At 37.7% G+C, this 9,956-nt stretch overlaps 1 pseudogene; it reads left to right on the top strand.

Annotated features, from left to right (window-relative positions):
* Nucleotides 1–1,511, top strand: part of LOC107598762 (RNA exonuclease 1 homolog) — a 16,571-nt pseudogene extending 15,060 nt beyond the window's left edge.
* Nucleotides 1,512–9,956: the final 8,445 nt, after the last annotated feature.

The following is a 9,956-nucleotide window of genomic DNA, read 5'->3' as shown; positions in this document are numbered from 1 at the left end:
CGCGGAGGTTATTAGTGGGCATTGCACTTGCATGGCTGGGTAAATCTGTATGTCTATGCTAATAATAAATTACATTGCTAACTGAATTCTATTAAATTAATTGTTGTGTTACGTCATAACTTATTGCATACATAATTATTCCATAAATTTTGAAATGTTTGTGGATAGATTAGGTGAAGTGTGTAGCCATGTTGCGGTGGAACTGTGTGAGAGAGGGTTTGAATGCTCCATCTGTGACATCAGAGCCCTGTGTGTGGTCACGAATAAACTAGAAGGTGCATGCAATTCAATGTTGGCTAACGTGTATTTTTTATCTAATTAATATTACATTCTAATTCATCACGTGTTGTTGGTTTTAGATAAAAGTAGATACTTGGAGATTAGTCAGTTTATAATCCCACTTTGTTTTAGATTGATCCAAAACCAGTGGCAGACATAGACTTTTCCAAACCTGTCAGACAAAGAGCAATTCAGAGTAGGGATCCCATCACATCCACTGTAGTCACACCAGTCTCACCAAGCAAGCTTTTTAAGTCCTTGAAGGTAAGGAAAACATTTGCAGAAACAAGATAAATTAATTGCAATGTATGCAAAACACATGAATCATATCAATGTTTGTGGCTATCCATGAAAACCATATATGTACATGGATATAGTGGCACTTGTGTGTGACTAAATCCATGTATATTTCAATGTATGTGATGTGTTAATATCCTTGAAAATCATATAGGCAGAGGCAGACGCAGACAGTAGTGAAGTATTTTTTACTCTGCTGTAAAAGTGCTTTCCGATGTCTGTACTTTATCAGTGTTTTTCTTTAGAAAACTTTACTTCACAACATTCCAAAGCATAATATTGTACTTTTTACTCCACTACGTTTCATATTAAATATAATTTATTACGTAATTACATTAGAAATCAATTACTTTCTTACTTTTACTCAAGTAAAAGTAATTCAAAGATTTACTTGAGTACAAGAAAATACTAAATTTTTAATGTTCTTAAGTATTAAAGGTAAAACAAACAACAACTTTTGTTATGAAATTAAGTGCAGTAAAAAGTATGACATTATGCTTTGGAATGTAGTGAAGTAAAGTTTTTCAAAGAAAAACACTGATAAACTAGATACTTTTTTTAATTTACTTGAGTAAAATAAAAATACTTCACTACTGTCCGCCTCTGCATATAGGAACATATTCCATGTGTTTTGCATACATACATGAACACACACAAGCTTGTTTGTTTTTTTTATATATATATATATATATATATATAGTGTGTGTGTGTTTATATGACATGAACTGTCAAATATAAACTTTGTAAGGGCAGAGCAGGTCATAGAGAAGTAGTAATGATTTTGACATTGTACATAACTGGATTAACTGTAAAAATGTGTTGCTAAATTTTTTGGAAATTATATATGATGTGCTACATAAATAAATTTGATTATGACTTAAATGTGATTCCCATTTCAGAATGAGATCCCAGACTGTCGCTGTTTACCCCTATGACTTTTGGTAGTGACACAGACACTGCATCTGAGGGAGAGCAGGAGAGAACAGACAGGGTTGATATTCTCACTACAGCTGAGGCAGAATCTCATAAGGAATCACAAGCAGTGGTTCAGAATGAAACACCTTGTACTGACAGCACTGTAAATGCAACAAACTTGCCAAAGCCCCTTACACATTTGTTTGATGAGAGTGTTAATATCCTTGAAAATCATATAGGCAGAGGCAGACGCAGACAGTAGTGAAGTATTTTTTACTCTGCTGTAAAAGTACTTTCCGATGTCTGTACTTTATCAGTGTTTTTCTTTAGAAAACTTTACTTCACAACATTCCAAAGCATAATATTGTACTTTTTACTGCACTACGTTTCATATGCAAGATAAACTCATGCTAGCATCCCTGCTTACTTTAGTGAACTGAATTGTAAGCACCTCCAAGAGAGTACACTGGGTCAGTCGAAGTCGAATGAGACATAGTCATGGCTGACAGAGGGTTTAGTTTCCCTGAGTATTTTGCTGCAAAAGTGGTCCAGCTAATCATACCAGCTTCGAGTAAGAAAATAATTTTATGCAGTGTAGATTATGAACATTATGAGCAAATGCCAAGAGCATTTTGATGAATGATGAAAACAAAATTTTTTTTAATTGTATTAAAGGGGTCATGTGATGCGATTTCAAGTTTTCCTTTCTCTTTGGAGTGTTACAGGCTCTTGGTGCATAAAGAAGATCTGTAAAGTTGCAAAGACTAAAGTCTCAAATCCAAAGAGATATTCTTTATAAAAGTTCAGAGTCAGCCACGCCTACCTAAAACGGCTCGTTCTAACACGCCCCCACATATCTACGTCGCAATGTGGGAAGATTTGCATAACGCCGCCCAAATGTTCACGCAAAAAAAGAAGGCATAACTTTTATTCTCGCTGTAGTATTGTTGACGCTGCAGTCATGTTGTGAAGATGCTGTGTGCTTCGTTGTGAACGCGAAACTTTGTTTGGTCTTCCAAAAGAGGACGATGTCCATCTTCGTCATGCCTAGAGCTGATCTGTGCTGGTCGCTGAGAGAATACATCAACTTTCACCGTGGAGTCCAGCCCGGGGTCGTCACATGTGGTTGCCGCTTATTTGTCAGATCCGCTAGGCGCGCCGTTCTCAACCCTGCCGCCTTAGCTCACTCTAGCCCGGCCTCAGCGCACGCTAAGCCGGGGCTTCCCCTCACGCTAGGCCGCTGTGTTTTTTTGTTGTGAAAGCGAAACTACTTTGTTTGGTCTTCCAAAAGAGGACGATGTCCATCTTCGTCATGCCTAGAGCTGATCTGTGCTGGTCGCTGAGAGAATACATCAACTTTCACCGTGGAGTCCAGCCCGGGGTCGTCACATGTGGTTGCCGCTTATTTGTCAGATCCGCTAGGCGCGCCGTTCTCAACCCTGCCGCCTTAGCTCACTCTAGCCCGGCCTCAGCGCACGCTAAGCCGGGGCTTCCCCTCACGCTAGGCCGCTGTGTTTTTTTGTTGTGAAAGCGAAACTACTTTGTTTGGTCTTCCAAAAGAGGACACGACTACAAATCAGTGGTTAAGTTGTATTTACAACACTGTTCCAGAACAGTTTAACCCAAATATCCAGATGTGTGCAGCACATTTTATGGAGGACTGTTTACTGATCCTGGGAGAGTAACGTTAGACTAAAATGCTGGCAATTCTGACTCACAGTCTGTAAGTACATTTTCATTTAAAGGATTTGCCACTGATGATTCAAACGTGAGTTTTGAGCAGTGTAGAGTAGCACTTGAGGACACGACATCAACAGTATGGTGAGGGGCGTAATATTTCTGTCTCACGCTTGAGGAATTCGGCCAATCACAACGCACTGGATAGCTGGCCAATCACAGCACACCTCGCTTTTTCAGACCGATGAGCTTTGTAAAAATCGACACGTTTCATAGATAGCTAACTGATGTAAACTGCTACTTTCCTAATTACAGCCCACAGAATATTTAGAAATGTAAACGGAAATAACCCCTTGCTTTTTACAATCAAACGTATCAAAACGCTAGCTATCTACATATGAAAACAATGACGGAGCCACAATGCTAGCTCAAATTTAGATTCAACATACTTAACTAGTGAACATATAGGAATACAAATTAATCCAGTAATAATTCACTTACAAAAACGTAGTTTACTAACCAGATATAAAATGTGTGCTACATATTGTCAAATGAACTAACCGGAAACATCCAAGGACCAAAGACGTCACTTCCTTACTTGAACGAATAGCCGTTGAAATGGTCTATATATACTGCAATTTTTATCTCATTAAAGATTGTCTTGTCTTGTACCTTTTCAATTTTGTCCAATTTTCAAATACTTTTTTTCCCCCTTCAAATGTTTGATGTTGTGATTAACCTTAGTTGGTTGGTGTAGTTCATGGCTTAAATCCTTATGGGAAAAATACTTCCGGGACAAAGGCTGCTGAAAAAGTGGGCAGCACCGTTGCACTCTGTAAGACCCTATATCAACCTTTTAGTTCATTATGCAGACTTTTTCTCTTTGCATGTGTGTTATTCATTTTTCAAATGGAATTTAGACCCTAGCTAACCTCATGACAGAATGACTCGTAATAAATCAATCAAACCTCTGGCTGTATACATGGAAGTAGGGGAGGAAATCCATACAGACTGCCTGCCTCCGCCAGCATTATGGAGCAAGCCTGAGAGGGAGAGATGTCGTCCAAGGTGCTTCATAGCTCTGGGGCTAACAGTGATGAATGGAGCTCTTAATGTCGGCAAACACTTTATCTCTGCTTCATCTGTTTTCATTAGGCAGGACCAACCTTTGGCTTGGATGGAGCGCTCTAGCGCTCACAGGATGGCTGAAGGCAAAACTAAGGTGGAGAGCGCTTCACTTTTTTTAGGCACAGGCAACCTCTCTTTTGGATGCCAAGGGTTAGTCATGATCCTGTTGTAATCAGGAATTCAGGAAGGTTTTGTGACCTAAGACAAAGTCTAAGAGGTATCTGGGGTACGTACACTGATCAGGCACAACATTAAAACCACCAACAGATGAAGTGAACAACATTGATTATATTGTTACACTCTAAAAAAATGGTGCTATATAGCACTAAAAGTGGTTATTTTGCTTGTAATCATAGGGGAACCACTTTTAATGCTGTTTAGCACCTATTTTTACAGGTGCTATATAGCACCTTTGTCAAATGGTGCCATGTAGAACCATAAGAGGTGCCATATAGCACTTTTTCTCAACAATGGTGCACCAATCATAACTCATCCATGGCTCCCATCATGCATTGCGACATGAATACATTATGCAGCTGCATTGTCTTAGTATTTTCTTTTATTCTTACTATTTGCTTTTATTTTTGTTGTGACTTTTTACTGCCCGGTTTTGTGATGTTCAAAAATCATATCAAAATTATCCGAATATTTTGTCACCATTGCTGAGATTCAGATGCTGATTCTTCATGCCTGTGAGTGACAGAATTGAAACCTCTTTATAACCCATAATTATAAAAGTGGTTTATACAATTTTCTCACATTGTCACGTAGTATCGTAGAACTGCAATAATATAAAACTCATAAAAGAATTACATATTTTGATAAAATGCAACCAGACTCAGACGCATTAAATGATTTTACTATAAGTTCCTTGCCACCACATATGTGCTTTATAAACACTATTGTAACAGCCAAAGATAAACTTATCTTTTAAACTTAAAATTAAAGTCAAGGGTCAAGAGGCAACTAAAGCAAACACTATTCACCAAAACGGTAAGAAAAACATCTAAACCTTAATTCTCAATAAAGAACTTTTGTTTTAGATACTCCAGAAATAAAGTCTAACTGGTTAGTAATGTGTGAAGTTGGTGTTGCTGTTTGTGGAGAGGTCCTTTTTTTCTGAGGTCAAAGGTCTCATGTGGGGGCCCTGGAATATTTCCTTATGGGGGACTTGGAGGCAAAAAAAATTATATCTTCAAGAAATAGACTGTATTTTAATGTTGTTTTAACCCTTTCCCCAACTAAATTAAGAGACTAAGAGAGAGTTAAAGAACCGTTGAAGAACCATACAGGGGCTTAACAAGTTCTTTATACGGTAGTGGTGCTATATAGCACCTTAACCACTCCAAAGAGCCGCTGAAGCACCTTTTGTTTTAGAGTGTACAATGGCACCTTGTCAAGGGCTGGGATAAATTAGGCAGCAAGTGAACAGTCAGGTCTTGAATTTCATGTGTTGGAAGAAGGAAAAATTAGTGTGACTCATTTGTGACTTTGACAAGGGCCAAATAGTGATGCATATATGACTGGGTTAGAGCATCTCCAAAACAGTAAGTCTTGTAGGGTGTTTCCGTTATGCATTGGTAAAACCTACCAACAATGGTTCAAGGAATTACAACGAGTGAACTGGTGTCAGGGTCATGGGCCCAAGGCTCATTGATGCACATGAGGAGTGAAGGCTAGCCATCTGGTTTGATCACACAGAGCTACCGCAGCTCATATTGCTTTAACGGCCATGATAGAAAGGTGTCAGAACAGTGTGTTGCAGTTTGCTGAGTATGGGGTTGCATAGCCGCAGAATGCCAATAATGACCCATGTCCACCGCCGGAAGTGACTACAATGGGCATGTGATCATCAGAATTGGACCATGGAGCAATTCAAGAAGGTTGCCTGGTCTGATGAATCATTTCTTTTAGATCAGGTGGATAGCTGGGTTTGTGGGCGTTGTTACCTGGGGAAGAGATGGCAACAGGATGCACTATACAGGGTTTCTGCAGGTTTTATGAAGGTAAATTTAAGACTTTTTAAAAGACCACAAGTAAAGAAAAAAGTATTCCGCATTTTTGTCAACATGCATTTACTGGAGACTCAAAATGACATAGGAAGATAAGAAAAGATCATAATAATTTTTTTTGAGAAATGTATCAAATATAATGAACTCAGGAAGCATCACCATGAATCAATCAAGAAATAACATCCTTAAAACAAGAACACATGTCTGCCAGTGGGTCAGAAAAATTATCTTGTTTTCTTTTTGAATTAAGCTTGTTTTTCTGACTTTTCTGGCAGATATTTATTCTTGTTATAATCATAAACTCACTTAATTTTGCATCTCAAGCAAATTTATCTTGATTTAAGAATGTTTAGATATTTGTATTAGAAAACAAGACAAAATACTGAATATATATATATATATATTTTTTTTTTTTGCATTGCATTGCATGCAACATTTAATGCCATGACTTTTGAGTCGTTCTGCTCTGATTAAAGACCTTTTTAAGAACTTAATTTGTGGAAGGGTCAATTAAGACATTTTAAGACCTTTTTTAAAAAAAACTGGGAATGAGGTAGAAGGCCAGTGGAGCAGTGTTATGCTCTGCTGGGAAACCTTGGGTCCTGACCTTCAAGTGAATGTTACTTTGACATGCATCACCTACCTAAAGATTGTTTTTAAAAAAAATTTTATACGTACAACCCTTTATGGCAGTGGTGTTCCCTGATGGCAGTGGCCTCTTTCAGCAGGGTAATGCACCCTGCCACGCTGCAAAAATTGTTAAGGAATGGTTTGAGGAACATGACAAAGAGTTCAATGTGTTGCCTTGGCCTCCAAATTCCCCAGATCTCAATCCGATTGAGCATCTATGGGATGGGGACCAACAGATTCAGTCGGCTCCACCTCACAACCTGCAGGACTTAAAGGATCTGCTGCTAACATCTTGGTGCCAGATATCACAGGACACATTAGATACATCAGAGCTGTTTGGGAAGCACATGGGGGACACACATGATATTAGGCAGGTAGTTTTAATGTTGTGGCTAATCAGTGTAAATGAGATATTTATACACCAAAGACTTTATTAAGTTTATTTTTTTTAATTATTTGGAACATTTTTTCCCCCTTATGTGGTAGAAATGGGCTTCCATACAAATCCCAGCTTACCTGGTAGAGACACCTTGGACTGATGTCACTTCCTGTGTTGTTATATATTTTGTACATTTTAACTACTTTTATTTTGTACCTGAATAAAACAAATACAGGTTATGAAAGCTGAGGACATCAAAGTAAAACATGCACTGATAAAACAGACAACAAGACCTTTAAGGTAATATGTGATGTAAGCTTTACTTTCAAAATCCTGTTACATTTAGAACTGGCAATTTGAACATAAAGAATGCAAAACCAAGAAAAACAAAATACAAAACAAAATAAAAAGTACAAATGATCTAATTACCAGTTATTGTCACAATCAACCCTGTACAGCCTTAACAATGAAGTAATAAAAAAGCTTTATACAGCACATAACAAGTTTACTGGGTGCCAAATAAGAAAGAAACAAAATGATACTTGAGCCTTATTGAGTTGTAGAGTACAGCAAGCGATAAAGCAAATAGATTGTGCAGAATAACCCGCAAAGCTAAATGCAAAACGAGTTGGTCTTTTTTTTTTCGGACCAAAAAAAAGTAAGTGCTACAAACTAGAGATCAAGAGCAATTTCATGCATCTTTTGAAGTGCTAAAAAGGTAGTCAGTCTTGTTTAATGCGCAATGACGCTAAAACAAAAAATGCTGCTCCTTGCGATTAGGCAAACAGAATGCTAAGTATTAAGTATTTATAAATACTGGTATTGGAACTGGGAGCGATCCCTGTTGCACTCCTCTTGCCCACACAACTGAGCATCGAAGAGCAGCAGCCATGTTCTTCTACATGATGAATACATGGTGTTCCAAGGCAGACGGACAAAAGGATGTTGCCCAATGGACATTCCATTTGAATTCATTCTATCAAAACGGGTCCTGAGGATCAGTTTCACTTTATCTCAGGCTCTCGGGCCACTCCTTGCCACCAAGTGGCACTAGAGCATAAAAGATAATTGGTTGAGCAGGAGCTTTATTAACAAGCAAAGAAGCTCCACTTAAAATACAACATACCACTAGACTGCATGCTGGGCATCTACATGAAGAAAACTAAATGATACCATGAGAGCAAAGAATACAAGTATAAAATAAGGATACTATGCGGGGCCAAGAAACTGTCTACCATATTTTAATGGCTCTATTTCTAGGCTGCATTTCATTTCTAAACTGGCCTTAAATACAGAATTTGTTTCATCTGAATCCTCTCAATGGGCAAGTTAGAGAGAGGAGAACAAACTTAAGAAGAATTATCTCTTTGCAGTTCAAGGTTGACCTATCAAAGTAATGCTGCTACTTGTTTCCTTTTAAAATATCTAAGGTCAGCTGCATTCGAAAATTTTTGTGTACCTGCCTCGACTTATCTTAACAGGCCACGTTTTTATCCTTGTCCCTTATCTGCTATTCTCGCATGAATGAAGGCGGGAGAGCATTCTACATCTATGATGGATAACATTGAAATTATTGATCAGATCCTGTTGGCTGGACAAAATATGGACTGCAGTTTTGTTCAAATGCATCTATCATCAAAGAATTTTAGGACCTCAAGTTTGAGCTTTGCACATGTTTTTCATGACATTCTAAGGAGAATTGGTTTATTTAGACCAACATATTAGCCAAGCTAATTAATCAACCAGTACTTGGTCATATTGAGCTTATGGGCATCAGCCGATTGGTGTTTGGTTACTAAACCAAACACATGCTAAATTACTCTTTTAGCACCAATTAAAGTTTCCTACATTCTAAATTCTTAAAATAAATCCATCTATCCAGTAACTAAGCAATGTGCTCATCAAAAATCAATGTTACCACCAATGTTACAGTTTATCTGTTTTGAACATGAATTCAACTGTATTTGGATCAAAAATTATTTATTCAGAGCTCGCTAACATAATGGGCAGTAAAGCTTATGGATGTCTTCCATTTTAGAGCATTGAATAGAATTGCGTTCTGATACTTTGTTTAGAAAAGTGCAATTTTTACAGCACTGTGCAAAACTGCTGTTAAAAATTTAGCCTGGCCCTTTGGTGTCCAGGGTGGATTTTGAACTCAGCTGTCTGTATTACACATGCCATACGATCCATCAAAACAAAGCAGTCTGCTGTTTGGCAAATACCTACAGGAAAAGGCTTAGAATTTGTGTGGTCATCCACTGTAGCAGACAAAAAAAAAACAATAAAGAAAAAATTACTTAAGTAGCATTGAGGCTGTTTGACGAGGCAGTCGAAATAATTGGCATCAAGAACGTTTTCTATTGGGTGTAAGTGCTTTTTTTTTTTTTTACATTTCAAAATTTTAAGTGCAATTAAAACTCAAAACACCGAGAGGGGAACACAAAATTATGGTACCATGTTTGCCCACATATGGAAAGCCATGCTTCCAAAGATCCTAGTCAAAATAATGGCTGCCTCCACATTGCACTTGAGAGCCATTTTCCAATGGGGTTCTCATAATAGCTTGTTAGTACAGGATATATTTTATATATATATTTGTATTTTACATTTCAAAGGCTCTTTCAAATTAAAAGTAA

The sequence above is a fragment of the Sinocyclocheilus grahami genome, unplaced genomic scaffold, assembly GCF_001515645.1.
Source record: "Sinocyclocheilus grahami isolate Dianchi unplaced genomic scaffold, SAMN03320097.WGS_v1.1 scaffold255.1, whole genome shotgun sequence".
NCBI lineage: Eukaryota > Metazoa > Chordata > Actinopteri > Cypriniformes > Cyprinidae > Sinocyclocheilus > Sinocyclocheilus grahami.
The sequence above is the reverse complement of the archived record's forward strand: the minus strand, read 5'-3'. Positions and strand labels throughout refer to the sequence as shown.